This window comes from Myxocyprinus asiaticus, chromosome 9, assembly GCF_019703515.2.
Source record: "Myxocyprinus asiaticus isolate MX2 ecotype Aquarium Trade chromosome 9, UBuf_Myxa_2, whole genome shotgun sequence".
Lineage (NCBI taxonomy): Eukaryota > Metazoa > Chordata > Actinopteri > Cypriniformes > Catostomidae > Myxocyprinus > Myxocyprinus asiaticus.
This window is the reverse complement of record NC_059352.1, coordinates 10,768,213-10,790,307: the sequence shown is the minus strand read 5'-3', so window position 1 is coordinate 10,790,307 and position 22,095 is coordinate 10,768,213.

Below are 22,095 nucleotides of genomic sequence, written 5' to 3'. Positions count from 1 at the left end.
TTCTAGATCAAAGTTATTGTTTTATAAATCACTCACACTGGAGTATTATATGAGCACAATACACATTTTTATAACACATGCATCTTAAAACACATACTGGGAGTGCTGCTGCAAAGAACCCCAGTTAATACTGTTAGAATACTGAAACTACTTGAACTATGATTAAAAAAAGGTTGACAAAAGTACTTCTTATTGTCAGTTTCATAAGGCATGCATTTTTATATTTTCGTTATTGCACAGTTTAAAACCACAACTTATAATGTTTCTATAAATAGCAATAAAATGCATTTATCTGATTTTATGATAGAGGAAATGGAATAAAACAGTGTTATATTTCATTTGAAGTATGACTATTTGTCCAAGAACAGCACTGATTTATGAATATGGCTTAAACAGTATGCATAGCGCATATTTCTGTGCTCTTGTGTAACTGAAAAATACACAACAAAAAGAACTCTCATTACTGAAATGACCATGAGCTGTGCAAGCTTTGTGTTAAAGCCGATCAAATGCTTTGGTGAAGAAATCCAAAGGCAGTATATGGGTCATCAGCAATGCAATTAGAGTGTGAAACAGTCCCTGAAAACAAACAAGGCCTCATGATTCTGTTCTTGCAGAGATGAAATTCCAAACCAAGGGCTTTCATCATTGTGTTGTCACGAAGCAAACATGTTATTGTTCGATTGATAACTAGGTATAAAAACATCTTTTCTTAACCAAAAATGTATGGCTTACTTTCATGTAACAGTTCTTACCAGTTAATGAAAAAAATGGTTAAATAATTTCTACATTTTATTATAGTATGAATTATGCCCCTCAAAGCCCCATTCATTTGTATGTGTTGTTTATGTTTTAGCATCTGATTCACAAAAAATATTCCCCACCTTTACAGACATAACTCAGAAAACAATGCAGAATATACAGTTTTGCTTGGACATATCCACAGTACTTTACAGTAGTTTAACCCTTTAAACTTGGATTGGCCCAGCAGAAAAAAAAATATTTATCAAAATGTTACTAAAAAATAACTACAGTCTTGACCAACACAAAATAGGTATTCTTTTGAAGCTTAGAGTCTTTACTTTGCAATGCATGTAGGCATTATTGCCAAAACTGAACAAGTGCTTTGAATTTTGAAGACAAATCAGAAGTGTTGTGTTTGGATAATTTATCAAAACTTACTGTACTGTAATTGGTTAAACATCAAACTCATCATGTGTCATATGTTGTTGGAAAGCTCTCACAGACATGAGCAATCAAACTTAGTGGCCTGTTTTTATTTGGGCCACCCTTATGTCTTTGACATAGGCCTACATGTTTCATGTGAACAGGTGATGCTCATATACTGCATTTTCGCCTATAACTTCAGGAAAAATAAACAGTACATAAAATATCACATACCATTACTTAGAGAAAGCGATTATCTTTGAAACGAGCCTTCACACAAAGTAATCAGATGCATAGATCATTAGATAACCCACACGAAGCACAATGTGCACACAGCATCTGGCTATATGGCATCTTGCTATCTGGCAAGTTAGCTTTCCTGGATCGGATGACATCATCGGAAATGCTGTAACGTCATGGAAAGCTAAACCAATCAGATTGGGTTCAGATTGCTCCAACCAGTGGTGATAGTCGTCCATATTTGGGCAGAGAGTCATGTGATCAATCACTGTAATAACATATGGCCACCAGGAGATGGCACCAGGTACATGACACAGACTCAATGATGACTCAGACTGCACAGAATGAAACTCATTCTGTGAAATCTCATTACTGAAATCATGTCTGCATTCTATGCAAACCTTTAGTCATTGTGTTTGCATGTTTAATTACATTTATGTACAATTATTATATTTTATTTGTTTGGAGTGTCTTTTGGACACTTGGAGATGTTTTTGGACATAGGATTAATTATTTTTGTAATGCTATAACTTTTGATTGCTTTGTTGTATCAACACAAAATTTTACTCAGTTACAGGTGACATGACTGGGAACAAAACAAAAGCAGTTTTCAAAGCTACTTGACCCTGAGACATTTGATGTAAAATCAGAAAAATAGTAAATTTTTTAGCTCAAGATTCTTAGGTTAAGAGTTTAAGAATTTATCATAGTCTATGTCATTAAAAAATGTATAAGTTTTCTTTAAAATGATACCAAACACTTGACCCTCCTTGGTTTTTTTGTTTGTTTGTTTTGTTTTCAAGTTATAAGCCATTAATTTTGGGTATGCAACTGAAACAGGAAATCTTTAAAAACTCATCATTAAAGAGATTTTATATCTCACAGTTGTGACTTTATTTTTCACAGCTGTGACTATTTCTAGTAACTGTGTGATATAAAGTCGCAATTCCGAGATATAAAGTCATAATTGCACGTTTATATCTTGAAATTGCATGATTTAAGAGATTGCAACATTTTTTAATTCTTCATTCTAGCTGTTTGTTATCAACAGATCATTAATAGCTGCAGTTCTGTCTTTGTTCATATATTTTGTTTCTTTCAGACTTCTATATACCCAGCCAATTGTGCTGATAGTTAATTGTTCAGTAATCTTCAATCTATTTTCAGAATTAATCATAATCTTTCCTTAAAAGAGTCTGGCAAATGTGTTATGCCTTGGATTTAAGAGTGTTATCTTTTATAAGTGCAGACAAATTGCAAGGAAATATATAAAATATATATATATATATATATATATATATATATATATATATATATATATATATATATATATATATAATGTTTTCTAATATATATATACTATACAGTATATATATATTAGAAAACATTATTCACAGACAAAATATTGAGAAAATAAATCGTATTTTATCAGTTTAAGTTAGATCCTGCACACATACCGCTTTGAAATAAAGCAAATGAGTGACATAATGAGACCATCTATTATATCTCTGGCGCTTATTTGCCAGCAGTAAACATAGCGACCTATATATCACATACTGAAAAGTGATAAGGCAGAAATGGAAATAATAGACCATGAACATCTCATTCCCTGGAGCCCCTGTGAGATTGAATTTGCAGTTCAAAATGTCACTTTATAAACTCTCTCACATCTCAGCAGCAGGTCTGCCATAAAATATTACTAACAAGACCACGTTAACAGGAATATAGATGTATATGGCACCATGTGTGAGGTTATACTGAGCATTGCCAGTGAGTGTTACACAGAAATCATTAAGGAACAAGTTTTCCCTAATGGGTGCCCCAGGAGATGGGAGGTCAAATGGACGAAATGTTGCCATGCTGGCTTCAAACGAAGCAGCTTGCTGTAACAGAAGGTAGGAGAGGTCAAAAACATTTGGCATCCACCAGGCTCCTGTGTGTCTGGTTAAACAAAACAAAGCAAAAAAGCTGTTAAAGGGATAGTTCATTACTCACCCTAAAGTCAGTTCCAAACCAGCATGACTTTCTTTTTGCCATGGAACACAAAAGGAAACATTTTGAACAATTGTACTAGTCGTTCCTTTCCCTTCCATTTACAGTGAATGAGGACTGAGAATTCCAAATTCTAAAAGGATGCAAAAGCATCATAAAAGTATCATAAAAGTGGTCCATATGACTCAATGATATATTCCAAATCTTTTGAAGCCATATGATATGACATACATTTCAAAGTGTTCCTCACATTAAGCTACTATATAAGGGATGTACTGTACACACATTTTTTTCATTCTAGCAACTTCTATAGTATTATATAGAGTATGTTTATATATATATATATATATATATATATATATATATATATATATATATATATAGTTTTTTAGTCTATTTCTTCTATAGTAACTATATCGTACGGCTTCAGTCATATGAACTATTTTTCACAAGTCATATGAACTATTTTTATGATAATATCGTGCCTTTGGAACCTTTTTGAAACTTTAAAACCTCAGTCCCCATTTGTTGCAGTTGCATGGAAGAAAACGACATAAACAGTTGTTCAAAATGCCATCTTTTGTTTTCCTTGGATAATATTAATGTGGGTTTAGAACGACAGAAAAGTGAGTAAATCATGAAAGAAATTTCATTTTTGGGTGAACTAATCCTTAAGCAATATTTGCATTGCAAGGCAGAAATGATGGGTGTGAAACAGGCTGGGGGAACAGTTCCCAAATGCACAGGTTCAGTTGCAGGACCCATATTCAGATTTAATTAGAACATCTCCCTTGCTGTGCTGTAGAAATGTTTATTGGGTGTTGACTGATGTAATTGGCCCATTTGAATGCTACTTTGCAGAGTTTAACATTCTATGGAATCTAAAATGGACTGATGGGACGTTTTAGGGCCTGCAGGGATAGCTTGTAAAATCCAATTAAGGCCATGCCTAAAGGAGGTGGACCGGAGGCATGGTGATCACGCTCCAATCACTTTCAGTTTGTTAATGTGTGTTTTTCTTGAATAAATGTCCGCAGGTGGTGAGACAAGACTTCCCTTGTGTTTAGTGGAAGTGGCATGGTTAGTTCAAACATGCCCATGGGTAAAAAATTACAACAGTTGATTTAAAAGGAAAGAAAAGTTCATTGAAAATGCTGATGATTACAACAACACGTAATCATCTGTTTTTCTGAAACTTCATCTACATTCCAGGGATGATCAGAATTGAATGAATCCTTTTAAATATTCAATTCTTGAATTTGAATTGAAGAGGCAAACAGGATGGGCAATTGTAAATGGAATTCAAATGTAAGAAATTAATATGAAATGAAATGGAGAGAAATGTAAGCAGTTGTTCTAGCAGGAAGACTTTTGGTCTTTACACTTTCATTCAGTCAGACATCTCATACAATCACAATCCAGCCTCAGCTTTATAAGCTCACATGCACAGCTGTCATCATCACTGGTAATACATCTTGTTTTCACACACAATCATGTCACACGCTATGCCTCGCTTTTCCAAGCAACAGTCACTTCATGTGGGATTATACATTGTGGTCTACTCACCGTGATGTTCACAAGCAATGATGCTTCATGTTGGACTATGCATCGTGGTCTACTCACCGTGATGTTCATGCTCCTCACCACAGCTGGTCTCCATCAGGAAAATATGCTAAGTTTTCTGTATATTCTTCTTTGGGTGTACAATTGTCAATGCAAATAACTGATGGTTGATGGGGTTCCAGGTTCTGCTATCAATGTTCTCAATTATATGTGCATCATATCCCTTATACTGCATCAATATCGCTTTTCAAGCGGCAATATTTCATTTTACTAGAGTACTCGGTTCTCACTGATGTTAGGTGATCGTGTGTCAAGCGGGTAAATCATGCATATGCACTTCAATGTATGGGGTCTGAATCAGATCTGATTTCATCCATTAAGATGCTTCTCACATTCTGTTGGTGCTCCTATCACACGCTAAATCACTGTTTTTTCTTGACGTCGTTGGGTGTGTCTCAATCAGTTCCCTGGTTCAGTAGTCAGTAAACTGATCAGGGAGTCAGCCATTTTTAGGGCTGTCTCAAAAAATCGTTCCAGTGCACTGAAACGTTCGCTCCCTAAAAAATCCCACAATGCACCGTTAAAACCAGGGAGCCTCATTGCTCACTATGTTCCCTTACCGGAAATGTTGTCATGTCTTCTGAAGTCTCTCAAATCGTTAGATGACGAGCACAAGTGTAAAACTATGAAGTCCAAGCCTTATTTTCTCTTTAAAAGATATGTTGTTTGTAATGTCTTTCATTCATAATTACCATGAAAGTGAAACAATCTTTTAAATATTTGAGTTGTTAAAAGGTTTAAAATACACTCCAATATATTTTTATTTCTTTATTTATGCCATTTATCTGTTATAATAACACTGTACATTTGAATATCTTCAATGAAAATGAATGATATTGTCATTTATACAGCGATGGTGCTGATTAATAACAGCTGCACTTGAATGCGTGAGCTCGTTAACATGTCGCATGCAGGTGATTGAGTCATAAGTGTCCCAATATTTAGTGGATCAGTACCCTTACCAGTGCCCAAACTGATTCACAACATAGGGAGCTAGGGAGCTGATTGAGACACAGGGGTTGTTCTTCTTAAAGGGGAAGTATCTGTGCTGTGTACCCTCTGACACTTAATGGTAGGCTCTGCTCATTACATATCTATTTCACTAACAGCACAAAGCACTTGCTGCTCTAATACAAGAAATAACCAGGTCAAATCAATTAATTCCTATATACATTCTGTTTTATTAGAGTCATTCTGGCATCTTACAGTGTAGAGATTTGCAGTATAATGGGCTGTAAATTTTCTTTTTTTTTTTCTTTCTTTTATTTATTTCTTTTTTTTGATAGGACTGGAAGCTTCCTAACATGGGGCTTTATCATAAACGTTTGAAATGCCAAAGCTTCATAATTCAAGTTTCCGCATACAGTAAATCTTTTCTGCATATGCTGGTCAAAACAAACTCCCATTAATGCTCAGCTCCCCATTGATGCTCTATTACATTAGCTTAACAACATTTTATTTTATTTTAAGTTACCAATGCAATTTGATCATTTTGCTCTGTCACTATAGATGTGCTTACTGTCTTGGCAGTAACATTTAGTAGCAGTAAATATTTGCATTATATTTATTGGGATAAAACCTGTGCTGGATAGCACTTCGTTTGAAGCAAATACAGAATATTCAGTTGATTGAATCTACATACGTCATGGATAAAGCATATGTGTTGTTGGTTTGACACAGGTTTCAACAGAAGCCTCCGTATAAAACATTACATCGCTATTCGCATTTACATAATTGTCCCTTTTGATCTGCATCTTATGACATTCACCAGTCCCTTGACCTTTCAGTCCTCTAAGATTTCAAATAGTACGAATATTTCAAATGGTAAGTACCATTTGAAGGCATTTTCCATTCTTTGACTTTCACTAGTATTTTTATGGTTTAACCTTATTGTTTACTTTTCATAATATATCATAGTAAATTTCTTAATTTTTTTCCCCCTTCTTCTGGTAATATTACAGTTCATGTGTCATTTCCCCTTTGTTCTCTGGTAAGTGTATCTATGCTCTCACTTTTCACAAGGGCCATACGCAACGCAAATCATGAAGCCCTTTATTATGCTTCACTGCAACTGCTGTGCTCCTGCTATTGGCCAAATTAATCTCCTAAGCAGTGCAAATGTGCTGTGCAGGTGCCGCAACTGTAGCGTTTTTTATGCTATCGGCTCAATCTATCTCCTATCAGAGCAAATTCTAAGTGCTGCAACTGCGGCATGTCTTTCGGGCCATGCTTCTTAGCGTCCCACCACATCACAAAAGCAGTTTATTTTAAGCTTTCAAATACCCTTAAAATGGCAAAGCATTGTTTATCTTTGCAGGGGTATTTCACAAACAATGCTCGCCGTTATCATAGGGCTCAAACGCAAATGCTGTCTATCCTTTTGCAAAGGTATTGCAAAAACTATGTCACCCTAAACGTTGGGTACAAATGTTGCTGATCCTTGCAGAGGTTTTACACAAGCAACGTCACCTCATCGTGGGGCTCAAATGCAAAAAAGTTGTTTGTTTCTTCTGCAGGGGTTTTTCACATACAAAGTTGCCCTCATCATAAGACTCAACACAAACATTGTTTGTCCTTTTGCAGGGGTTTTGACAAACTGTGCCCACCCTTTTCACAATCACAAAGCAAGGGCTCAGTCACAAGCATTGTTTACCCTTCTGAAAAGATATTGACCAAACAAGGCTCAACCATTTGCAGGGGCTAAAAATTCTTATAAGCTAGCCTACCCTTCTGCAGGGTATGGCACAATAGTAGTATATTTGTACAGTCATTTACCGACTTATGTTTGCATCATTCATTTATATTTTTTCTTATTTCAGATTTGTCCCCACCTTCAGAAGACCTGGTTGTTATCCTGAGTCTAATTTATTGGTTTTGTATTTTTTGGGGGGGGGCATAGGTTTTCAATTAGGTTATAATTCCTTTTGGGTAAGCTCCACTCCCCTGCTGTCTTCGCCTTCCGGCAGGATCTGACGGTTCGAGCAAGTATCTGAGTTCTGAACCGTAGGATGAGGCTTACGCCAAATTATCTAAATACCTCTATATTTCGTATTAATTCCAATCATCCCAAGTCTTTCCTTATAGAAATTTATGTAACTACTGTGAGTGTAGTTTTTAATATAAATTGTAGTTTTTTAATATATAGTAAATTACCCATATAAATGACAACTTACAACGTGTATTTCCAGAAACATTACATCTGATGGTCTTCAAGGGATTCTTCACCAAAAAATGAAAATTCTCTCATCGTTTTCTCACCATGCCATCCCAGATGTGTATGACTTTCTTCTGCTGAACACAAATGAAGATTTTTAGAAGAATATCTCAGCTCTGTGGGTTCTTTCAATGCAAGTGAATGGTGACCAGAAATTTTCAAAAAGCAGCATAAAAGTAATCCATAAGACCCCAGTGGTTTAATCCATATCAACAAAAGCGATATGATAAGCATGTTTGAGAAACAGATCAATATTGAAGTCCTTTTTTACTATAAATCTCCACTTTCTCTTTCACTTTCACATCTGAAAGTCACATGCAGCGCCTCTGAAAGTGAAAGTGGAGATTTAGAGGAAAAAATAACTTAAATACTGATCTGTTTCTTATCCACACCTATCATATATCGCTTTTAAAGATATGGATTTAACCACTGTTATATAGATTATTTTATGCTTTTTTTAATTAATTGTTTTGGACCTTCAGATTTCTGGCCACCATTCACTTGCATTGATAGGACCAACAGTGTTGAGATATTCTTCTAAAAATTTTAATTTGTGTTCAGCTGAAGAAAGTAAGTTATACACATCTGGGATGGAATGAGGGTGAGTAAATGAAGATAATTTTCATTTTTGTATGTACTATCCCTTTAACAATCAATGTTTGAAATGCCACCAATAGAATTGTCTTTTTTATATACAATATGTTTAATATAATACAATATAATAATAATGTTTATTCAGAATATATTCAGACCCCTTAATTTTTTCCACATTTTGTTATGTTGCAGCCTTATTCTAAAATGCTTTCAATTATTTATTTATTTTCACATCAGTCTACACTCCATACCCCATAATAACAAAGCAAAACCAAATTTTTTTGCAAATGTATAAAAAAATAAAAAATAAAAAAATGAATTAAAAAAAATTAAATATCACATTAATGTAAGTATTCAGACCCTTAACTCAGTACTTAGTTGAAACACCTTTAGCAGCGTTTACAGCCTCAGGTCTTTTTGGGTATGATGCAACAAGCTTTGCACACCTGGATTTGGGGATTTTCTGCCATTCTTCTATGCAGATCCTCTCAAGCTCTGTCAGGTTGGATGGGGACCATTGGTGGTAAGCTATTTTCAGGTCTCTCCAGAGATGTTCGATTGGGTTCAAGTTCAGGCTCTGGTTGGGCCACTCAAGGACATTCACAGAGTTGTCCCTAAGCCACTCTTGCATTGTCTTGGCTGTATGCTTAGAGTCATTGTCCTGTTGGAAGGTGAACCTTCAGCCCAGTCTGAGGTCCTGAGCTCTCTGGACCAGGTTTTCATTAAGGATATCTCTGTATTTTGCTGCGTTCAGCTTTCCTTCAAACCTGACCAGTCCCCCAGTCCCTGCCGCTCAAAAATAGTCCCACAGCATGATGCTACCACCCCCATGCTTCTCTGTTGGGATGGTATTGCGCAGGTGATGAGCAGAGCATGGTTTCCTTCAGACATGACACTTGGAATCGAGGCCAAACAGTTCTATCTTCATTTCATCAGACCAGAGAATCTTGTTTCTCACAGTCTAAGAGTCCTTTAGGTGCTATTTTTGCAAATTCCAAGCAGGCTTTCATATGTCTTGCACTGAGGACAGGCTTCCATCTGGCCACTCTGCCATAAAGCCCAGTTCGGTGGAGTGTTGCAGTGATGGTTGTCCTTCTGCAAGTCTCTCCTATCTCCACACATGATCTATGGAGCTCAATCAGAGTGACCATCGGGTTCTTGGTCACCTCTCTTACCAAGGCCCTTCTCCCCTGATAGCTCAGCTTGGCTGGGAGGCCAACTCTAGGAAGAGTCCTGGTTGTTCCAGACTTCTTCCATTTAAAAATTATGAATGCCACTGTGCTCTTGGGAACCTTCAATGCAGCCAACATTTTCTTGTAGCCTTCCCAAGATCTGTGCCTCGACACAATCCTGTCTTTGAGCTCTGCAGGCAGTTCCTTTGACCTCATGGCTTGGTTTTTGCTCTGATATGTATTTTCAGTTGTGAGACTTTATAAAGACAGGTGTGTGTGCCTTTCCAAATCATGTCACTTCAATTGAATTTGCCACCGGTGGACTCTAAAAATGTAGAAACATCTCAAAGATGATACAGAGAAATGGGATGCACCTGAGCTAAATTTCAAGTATCAACCAAAGGGTCTGAATACTTATGTCAGTGTGATAATTCAGTTTTTAATAAATTTGAAAAGTTATAAAAAATATGTTTTTTGCTTTGGCATTATGGGGTATGGAGTGTAGATTGATGTGAAGAAAAAATAATAATAATTTAAAGCATTTTAGCATAAGGCTGCAACACAACAAAATGAATACTTTCTGAATGCACTGTATGCTATAATATATATTATATATTTATATATATAAAATGCAAAAAATCTATCTATACCTATATCTCCCAGGAATATGTGCAATTAGTGTAGAAAAAAATATTCTACAAATTCAATAAATAGACATAATTTGTCACAATTAAATGTTTATGTTTTGTCATAAAACATGTGTTGGACTGACTAAGTTCCTCTGTTGTGTGACTGTTGAATTTCTTTGAATTTAGTAAAGTACTATCATTCCAATTGAAACACCAGATCAACATTCTATGAGGCACGGCCAGCTCAATTCAAATTCCAACTCCTGAATTGAAAGCGAGTCAATCTAGGCAAGAAAAACAGTCAAGTGAAAATGCTGAGGATTACAACAACACGCAATTTATAAACACACTTGTTTTGCCTGAGATTTCATTTGCATTCGCCTGTTGTTATATCCACAAATCTTCACCTGTTGCCTTCGAATCAACATATTCAAATTTAATGCCTTGCTCCTAGCAACGCCGTCTTACTAAAACCAAAAAGGCTGCATACTGATTGGCCCCCTGTGCTGAGCTTACTTGAGGTGAGTGTATATTCGAGAGCCTTCAGAGAAGTATCAGATTTGCATATGCCCGCCATTCTCAGCTGGACTCTTAAAACAGGTGCTCCACTGGCTGCTTTTCTATTACTACAACAATGCCACCCTCCCCCATGGTGTCAGATTTTGGGGACTATACAACTGTGCCTTACAACCCTGCGTTTTGTCAACAACACTTATCAGTCAGCCCCCAAAGGGGTTGTCAGCATCAAGCTATTATTAATCTTGTTTGTTCAATTCTTTCTTCTTTTTTTCCCACTCCCTTCCCGGTACTACTAACGCGTAATTCCCAGAGGTCTCCGTTATCCATGGATCAGTGTAATCAATGATTTATCTGCATGCAGATGGTGACTGAAGCTCATGTAGGACATGTCTGCTTAATAAAGTGTTGCTCTTCTGTCCTTCAACATTCATTAGCTCCTTGTTGCCTCTGATCCTCATATCATTCAAAGTATTCAAAGTTTAAAAGAAACTGGGTGTGTTGAGATGCACACAGTCTGTCCGGACCCACTTTATATTAGGTGGCCTTAACTACTATGTACTTAATAATTTGGTACAATGTACTTATGTACATACATGTTGTTGCATTTTATTTATATTTAAAGTACTTGCATTTAATTACATTTGTAGTTACACTGTTAACTTTACCCCTAACCCAACCCTTACCCCAAAACCTAACTCTAACCCCTAATCCTAACCCTACCCTTACTCCTAAACCTACCCCTACCTCAACCTCAGTAGCAGCAAATGTGGGAATTTTACAGAACAACATGTAGTTACACTGTACATGCATAGTCCTGTATGTATTTAATGCTAGTACATAGTAGTTAAGGCCACCTAATATAAAGTGTGACTGTCTGTCCTGTAGAAAAGAAAAAACTTAAAACTGCCTAAGGTATTTAACTGGTTATAGAGGGGTTTTGAGCACTTGTCAGCTGGTAAACCAGCTGGCTGATCAGCTAATTCAGCTAAACACCTTTGTGACCTGGCTTGGAGACCAGTTAAACCAGCTTAAACCAGTAAAAAGCACCCAACCACCTTATGCTGGTTTCAGCTGTTTTTAAGCATGCTTTCTATTTAATAATCTGAAAATAATAATAATAAAGTTATTTATATGATGACACATCATTGACATTTGAAAGTTGTTGCATTCAATCCAATACCCGTGCAATCTAATTTAACACATTTTGAGACTGGATGCTGAATATGTCCATTTTCACAATCCTCAAGAACGGTCTATACCTCAGCACGTATAATGCAGTCAGTGTTACCTAGCCGTTGCCATTGCCATTTGAATACTCTGACTTAATTTTAATATATTTGAATAATACATTCCATGTGCGCATTTGATTTGCCATTTTTAGAGTGGTGGAAAAAACTGAATCCACAAATTCATGGACAAAATTGGTTTTCAGGTTCATTATAGTTTGCTTGTCACACCATTGTAAATTAATAATGTGTATAATGCAGTTTTTTTTATTGTGAATTATTCCAGACACACAGCAATAATGCAATACACAGAGAAGGATGCAAAGGTTGAATAAACTTGTTTTTTAAAAGCTAACAAAAAGTGTAGGTGTGATTCTAAATGCAATTTTCAATAAAGCATCAGCTAAAATGTGTGAAAACAAAAATAACCAGAAATATAGTTCTCTGCAAGAAGCAGACTTTGCATTACATTATTAATATCCTCCCATATCAATATCATCTGTGTCTTCATAACAAATAACTTAAGTGCATACTCCATCACTCCAACATGGCACACTTGATAACACATCTCTCAAGCTGTCTTCACACCTACCAAATTAATTTAGCCAAGAATATGGGAACTATTGACAATTATTATTTCATTTCTGTTCTATTATGGAAGCTAATACATGAATAATCAAAAAATGTAATGCATTAGGCCCATCAAGGCACAAGGCTCTCTCTGATTATGAGTCAGAACTTCTGGTGAGTGGTTTAATTGTGGAATTATGGCTGATAGCAGTTCTGATGGGCTGGTTTAAAGGTAGAAGTGATAAAAGGCACACAATTATTAAAACTGGTATGATCAATAAGCTCTTGCACATGTACAGCACATTTATGTATTTGACAAATGCATTCTTATCAGCTTAATAGACTTAATGGCTTCATCAAAAGACCGAAACACAGGACCAATGAAGTTGTAGTGCTAGATACAGGTACCTCCATTAAAATAAAAGCAATTTACCAGGACGGCACTTTCATTATCGGTAATGGTCACAATAGCAACCATCAAGACGGCTTTTTATTGAAATTATAATTGCTAAAAAGCAAACGCAATAAACTGATTGCAAAATAAAAAAAAATAAAAAATGGAGTGCCACTGGTTTTCATGTCCTTTTGTTCTTTGTGTGTTTATTATAGATGATTATTGATGGAAATCTTAAAGGGATAGTTCACCCAAAAATAAAAAAATGTCATCATTTACTCACATTTATAGACTTTAATCTCAGTCATCACTACTATTGTATGGAAAACAGATGCAGTGAATGTGAGTGCTGACTGAGGCTGTCATTCTGCCTTTGTGTTCCACGAAGGGGAAAAAAGGTCATGGAGTAACTTTTGAAATCTTTATTTTTAAGTAAAGAATCCCTTTAACAAAATCATCTTAGTATCTTTGTAACAAGTCTGACTTCTAACAAAATCAGGATGTGGTATGTCTCCAAGCTGGGGAAGACTCCCAGTTGACCCTTGCCTTTTACTGGGCTGCTAAATAAAAACCAAATGCTCATTATCAATCTGCACTTAATTAGTCTCCTTCACACAAAATCTGGCATGACAGATTGTGATGGGTAATTATGCATGCTGATGAAAAAATATCACACATGCCAAGATATGAAGAGACAGAAGAACCGTGTCTATGGATGAGACAACTCCATGAAAGAGCATCATGACACAATCATCGCACAATAGCCTATTCTCACAGTTTGTTTCACAATTACTCTTAAAGTCAACATGAAATCTAAAATGACCCTATTTACTATCTTAAAGGGATAGTTCACCCAAAAATGAAAATTCTCTCACCATTTACTCATTCTCATGCCATCCCAGATGTGTATGACTTTCTGTCTTCTGCAGAGCACATATGAAGATTTTTAGAAGAATATTTCAGCTATTTAAATATTTTTTTAAATATTTTATTAAAATATTAACATTAAATCCATATCTTCAGACATGTAATGATAGGTGTGGGTGAGAAACCGATTAATATTTAAGTCCTTTTTTACTCTAAATGTCCACTTTCACTTTCACATCTGAAAGTCACATGTGGTGCCTGTTTAGTTTCACTTTCACATCTGAAAGTGAAAGTATAGATTTATAGCAAAAAATAACTTATGTAAATATTGATCTTTTTCTCACCCACACTTATCATATCGCTTCTGAACATATGGATTTAACCACAAAGACATATTTGTTTTTGGAGAAATGTGCACTATTGAATTGTGCACGATAAGACCAGGAATGTGTATTAAAGGGATAGTTCACCCAAAAATGAATATGCTCTCATCATTTACTCTCCCTCATGCCATCCCAGATGTGTATGAATTTATTTCTTCTGTTGAACACAAAGGAAGATTTTTAAAAGAATATCTCAGCTCTGTAGGTCCTCACAATGCAAGTAAATGGGTACCAAAACTTTGAAGCCCCAAAAAGCACATAAATGCAGCATAAAAGTAATATTTTACTGTATTACTTTACTGATTGCTTTCTGGGAAAAGTAATCACAAATAACTTTACTTTTAAAGTTACTTCCTTTAAACCAAAAATTATTATTATTTTTTTTAAATAATAATAACATATTGAATTATTATTATATATATTATATAATTCAATAATATTGAATTCAATATTCAATTATATAATATATATAATAATAATTCAATATGTTATTATTATTTAAATAAATAATAATAACAATTTTCCCAGAAAGCAATCAGTAAAGTAATATGAATTTTAGAGGAGTAATTAGCTGTGGAATATTATTTTTCATTAACTCACCAAACTGGTTTCTAATATTGCTAATATTTAATGTAGTGAATTAATGCTGGTTAATTTAAATTTAATAAAGATAACAGCAATTAGTATTGAATAAGTTACTCAAACAAAGTAATCACTACTAATTAATAATTACGTCTCTAAAAATGTAATCAGATTACTTTACTGGATACTTAATGGAGAATGTAATAATATTTTACTTTTAAGTTCATTTCTAAAACACAGTTTTTCTGCTCAACAAATAGATATTTATATTTCCTACATGTTCATTGTTGCACACAAGTCATACACTTGATTCTCCCTTACAACAACACTTTAGAATACAAACAGGGCAAAAGGTGCATAGGAAAAGAAAATAAATGTAACCAATCCTTGTGCACATTGTTGAGCATGTCCAATTACAGCAGAGCAACCTGAGAGAGTGAAAGAAAGAAAGAAAACAATACATCACTAAATGTTACAGGGGGCTCATTATATTTCTTATTATTGTCACGGTCTTGTCACCTTGTCAGGTTGGGTTTCTGTCTGATGGGACCGTGGCATCATCATTCCCTGTCTGTCTCATATTTGGTGTATGGTCTTTGTGTGAGCGCACAGGTGCGGTTGTTAGTGACCACCGTACGCAAGTTACCGCTGTGCGCTCTCCGGTACAGTCACAGTCCTGTCACCTTGTCAGGTTGGGTTTTTGTCTGATGAGGACCGTGGCATCATCGTTCCCTGTCTGTCTTGTGTTTCGTGTCTGGGGCATGGTGTCTGGATCCTGACTTCCTGTCTGGTTTGGTTTTGGTCTGTGTCGGGATCTGGACACCCATGCTCCATGTTCTGTTTGCTTTGTTCCAAGCATGTTGACGTTTTCGCCCTTGTGTGTTTCAGGTGCCGCTGGCACACGGAATTAGAGTTTCCATGGGAACCTTGATTGTTTCCATGGGAACGCTGATCATAGCAACTTTCAGCTGTGAGTGGCACCTGACCCTTATTTGTTCTTGCCTATATTAATCCCCTCGTGTGTCATGTTCTTGGCTGGATTGTCTGATTTAATGTTAAATGTAGTTCAGTGTTGACTGAATGTCTTGCTAGATTGATGTTTGGTGTGAAGTAACTAACCTTACTCTCTCTGCCTAGTTGGTCCTGTCTCGTGTATCTGTTGGTTGCCCACGTGTCGGGTGTGTGGTTGCCTTCCAGTTCGCTGTGTGTCAGCTGGGTTTCCACAGAGGATACCTCGTCTTTGCCCGCATGTTGGGAGCTAGATCGCCCTACCCTGCTGGCTGTTGTTCATCACCTCACTAAGCTTCAACAGAGGATTCCACGAATCTATTCTTCGACATCCACAGTGACTGCTCACATTTATTGTAAATAAATCCTTTGAACTGTTCCTCTGCATTTCAGTCTGTTTGTCTCACTATCGCTCGTAACAATTATATACTAGTTATATTTCTATTATTTTAAAAATATGTGCAATCCAAGTTATGCGCCTAAGTTTTACTTAAATATACTTTATTAATTTAACTGAAAGTCAGTTACTGTAATCTGATTACAAGTATTTTAAATGGAATATTTTACATTACTTTTTGACTAAAAGTACTTAGATTACTGTAACTAATTACTTTTTAATCAGATTAGACCTAACACTGACAGCAATAATAGCGAATAACGATGGATATGAACAGTATGAAACGATGGGTTAAAATGAACAAGTGAATTAAAAAATGTGCTTAAAAATTCTTTAAAAAATCTTAAAGGAAATTATTGTCATGATTCACTGTTGTTTTGCCTTGTGTTTCTCCCCTGTTCATATGTACCTGTTCCCATCGTGGATGTTTAATTTTCTAGTCCCAAGTTCTGCCTTATTCCTGTGTTTATCGAGTTATTTTATACTTTCCTTATATTCTTTATTAAACTTCTTGCTGCATCTAGATCCAGCTCTCATAACTTCCTTCCAAACGTTACAGAACAACTCACCACAAAATGGTTCTAGCAGCATACTTTGTGCAGCTGAGCCAGGCGGACTTATCGATATGGGAATATTCCCATTTCTTTAGCACCGTAGCCTGCCACACAGGATTTGACGATTCCGCCTGATCTGCCCTGGTCTCCTTGGTCTCTCGGCCGTCCGCCTGAGCTGCTCTGGCCTCTTTGGTCTCCGGCTCCATCTTGGCCCTGCCTCCCTTACCAGCCTTCTCCCTGTTCATATGTACCTGTTCCCATCGTGGATGTTTCATTTGTTTTATGTTTCTAGTTCCAAGTTCTGCCTTATTCCTGTGTTTACCGGGTTATTTTATACTTTGCTTATATTCTTTATTAAACTTCTTGCTGCATCTAGATCCAGCTCTCCTTCCAAAAGTTACAATTATGACCTGTACATGCTGATAATAGCCTACTGATTAAATTCTAACCTAAAAACCTGGCGTAGCCTAACATTAATTTTACCCAAGAATTTTACTGTATTAGTCATTCTAAAGAATAGCGTGGCAACATGGCTTAAAGTTTGTGGGTAAAACCAGAATATTAGGGTCTATTGACTAATTGAAACATTTGCCATTTGTCAATCTAAGAACACATAATAGTTATCAGCACATATTCTCTGCCTAAATGTTTTGCTCCAGTCTAATTTTGTAGCATTTGCACAAACAATCAAATGTGGCCTTCAAATGGCATTTAGAGCTGGCTTTTATTTACCTTGTGCATGAACAGTAATTACACCTCATCTCTTCTTCAAACAACAGCATGGGCTAACATTTAATATCCATCATGGAAAAATAAATAAATAATTAGAAATAAATAATAACTCTAACTCTGAATGAAAAAAAAAAAAAAAAAAACTAAACAAAGAGGTGTATTTATTAGTGAGTTTTGACATTTAGTCAGACTAGCATAAAGGACTAATAACGACAAACTTTTACCGCTATTAATTTCTTCTGTCATTTTATATTTTCTCTGAAAGAACCCAAAGAAACTCATGAATCATGAGTGTTTTTAGATGTGACAGAGGTGTTCTGTTTAGATAAATGTAGATCACAGATTGCTTAAAGTTACCAACAAGTAATTCATGAGATCTTGAGCTTGCAGTGCAATGAACTGCTCACACAGCTGCTTTGTGGCAGATAACATTGATAATGTAATCCTTTAGATGTCAGAAACATGCATCATGAGCTGAGAGCTGGTAAATCCATCATGCATGGTTGTGAGATAAATTATCTAAGAGAGAGGCAAGCTCTAATGACTGCTTTTAATGGAGTTGTGCTTTCACTTGTCTAGGAAACAGCTAGTATGGAATAGTAGATGGCTTGCCTCTTAGATTTCAGGTACTTAAAAAAAAAAAATAAATAAATAAAAAAATTACTAATACTGTTGATTACTGCAGAAATATATTTGGACTTGTCCCACAGTCTGTAAAAACAAAACAAAAAATGTGTTGACAGATGAGTGTTTACAATGTTTTTTGTTTGATTGATTTTATTTGTTGATTTGTCTTGTTGGTTGTTTGTTTTTTGTCAGTTTAAAAACTGAGGAATGTGTTACGTGACTGTGGTAACATTGATACATGTTTCCTTAAATGTATCACGTCAGTTCCGAGTGGCGTTAAAGCGAGTTAATTCAACAAACCTACCTCCCTACCCTAAACCTTAAACCTATACCTAGCCGATGGTGTTATAAAAAGCAAATGTGAGAAGAAAAACACAATTGCTGAAGTTACCACATAATTTTGTGGTGCTTCTGTGACACTTTCGACTCTTGTGTCGACTTAAGCTACTGTGCAGTTTGATCACACATGTAGTTGGTTAATTATTGTAAACATTAAATTATATCGTCTTTCAAGTCATGCCCCATAGCAAAAGTGTTCTGATGTCATAACATAGCATTGTGTAAGGAACAGGGCAAAAATGAAGTGTTTCTGAACTGAGTTTATGCCATTTTACACGTGACTTGTATGAAAGGTAATTAAGGTCATTGTTGTAGGCCTGTTAGCACCTCTAGGCCTAACACCACAATGCCTTATGTCATAAGTGCAAAGTCAATTCCATTCCCTCAAGCACCAATGATTTAAACAAAGACAGCACATTAATAAGAAGTTGGTAGTGTAAATGGACCGTATGCAATGAATTAGAAGAATTGAAAGGTACGCTCTTTTGTGTATTAACTGCGTCCTTGATGAATATCAAGCATATGACAGCGACACGCTCCATTTATAAGCATGGAAAATGTGATTCTCATCAGAATTTGGATGTTTGCTCTGTTAAATTAAGTAACTATAATTAATCATTTTCATCTGCTGACACACAAATCATGGCTAGTATAATCAGTGATTGTATCGGCACGCACTTCACTTCTACCAGTCGATTTTGATACATTTTATTAATTTATTAAAACCAAAAAAAATTAAACCAAAAATATTTCTAAATTCAAATTACACATCAAACTAAATGAAAATATAATCAAAATAACTAAGTGGTCCAAAAAAAAAAAATCATACTAAATACAAACATTTTACTCTCTCCAAATTTTTCCACCAGCCCCTTTTGCAGTGACATAAAAATCAATCTACGACAACAGGTGAAAAAATACAAGTCAAAATTCAATCATAAATACAATTGTAAATATACAACAATAATAATACATACATATAAACATAACAATAATAAATAACAATAACTGAAAAAATAAACCATGACCTCTAGAAAGTTGAACACAAATCTCATAATTTTTGTTTCAACAAACGGCTTAAACAATGACTGAAGAGACATAATTTGATGTTCTGTACGTTTAGAATTTGTAAATTTACTTTATTACCCACTGCTGGTGGAATCTCCTAACTGCAAATGCAGGAACCTGAAAACTGAGGCGGTATTGAAACATCTTAGCGTACACATAGCACACTGCGCTTTGCGCCACTTCATTTACACACAATACACCCACAGTTTGTGCGCGGACAACCACAGTAGCGCAAAAACTCCAACCTACGGCCACTTGCGCTTTGCGCAGGCACAAAAATTGCACTTAGAATTAGCGCTCTCACAAAAATAGGATAAGACATTGCGTACGGTCGTAGCGTGTAGCGCTACTCATGAAAATAGAGCCCCTAGTGTTCATTTTACCAACTATGTGTACAACAATCCACATTAAAATCATTTTGCAAAAATGTACTGTAGGTAATTGTCCAAAAAAGCGAAATTGGTAGGGCTACACAACTCAAATGAATTTTTTACAGTGCATAGACCATCACATAAAAAAAGTAAAGGTAAAAAAAGGTAAAGTTCTTAAACACATTTTTACTGGTTTAGAAATGTGGTTCCTTTTCCAAAATATATATTTTTAGAGATAATTAAATAAACATCCCCACCTTCTACTCCAAAGAAGTTTGTGCTCCTTGCAAATGATTTGTCTGCTTTTTCACCTCTATATTCTATCACCAACTTGCTGGGAAAACACAAACGGACCTCATTAACTGCAGAGACAAAGGTCCTCGAGCAGTCGCCACTCTCATACCTTTCTGTTTTGTACAGTAATCTAAAAGTGTACAGTAATCCAAGGGAGCGGGAAAAGGTCAGTATATGAGCGTGAGCTGTCACAAAGCCCGAGGTTCCAGACAGATGGATTAGTCATCTCTAAGAGATAGGAAAGCGAGTGAGAGACAGAAACGGCAGCTTGCTTAAGATGGGTAGGAGGGTTTGGGTAGGGTGTTTGAAATGAGAGAGAGACAGAGAATGGAAGAGAATTAGAGTGATGGACTTGCCGGCCTGCTTAATTAAGGTGGACGACTGCAGAGATATGATACAAGCCTCAAGCATATTGAAATCCTATTTCACACAACTTCTAAAACATTTCATAAAATGTTTCCAATAGTAACTGGTACTTTAAAGAACTAAAAAGACTGAATCATAAACTAGACACCTTAGGACTCAAACATATACTCAAACTATGTACTATTTGACAGCAATAGTTACTTTCCACATACAACAAAGCCCAAAGCTGAGTTTGAAAGAGTTTTTAGAATTAAAAGATAGTCAGAGTCAACAAATATATCGGCCTCCAATCTATCGTGTGCTCCTAAAAAATATGATTTAATATCACTGAATTAACCTTAATACATTAAGTTACACCAACAAAACAAATTTAATGGGTTAGATCAGTTAGAAAAGCTCTTTAAAGGAATAGTTCACCCAAAAATTAAAATTCTCTCATCATTTACTCACCAATAATGTGTGCCTCACCCACATCACTTCAGAAGATATGGATTTGACCACTGGAGTCATATGGATTACATTTATGCTGCCTTTATGTGCTTTTTGGAGCTTCAAAATGTTGGTACCCATTCACTTGCATTGTGAGAACCCACAGAACTGAAATATTCTTCTTAAAATCTTCATCTGTGTTCAACACAAGAAAGTCATACACATCTGGTATGGCATAAGGGTGAGTAAATGAGAGAATTTTCATTTTTGGATGAACTATTCCTTTAAGGAAACAATTTGCGGTTACCACTTTTTACAGTCAATTTTTGCTTGTTGAGTATCCACTTTCACTCGGAAATACGTCACATTATGGATGTAAAATGGGTTGTGAAAACCATTTCATGATGGCTTCAAGGAGTAAAACTTATATTCAAACTATTTTAATTTTTTTTTTTTTTTTTTTTTTTTTTGACCGATATAAGTTTTTTCAGCTACAGCAAAGTCAGAGCTGAATGTGGGTTTGAATCAAACAGCTAAATTTGACAGCTAAATTCTAAATTTTCCATAAATCTCTAGCTTATACCTGAGTGTATTTGGCAAACTGGGGTCAATCTTATTGTTAAAACACTGTATAACAATATCCTTGAGTAAATACCACCATTTATGTCCCATTTGAGAGACCATTGAGCTCTGTTTGTGACTGTAGCATATTTCAAGTGACTCTGTAGAGTGAGCAGG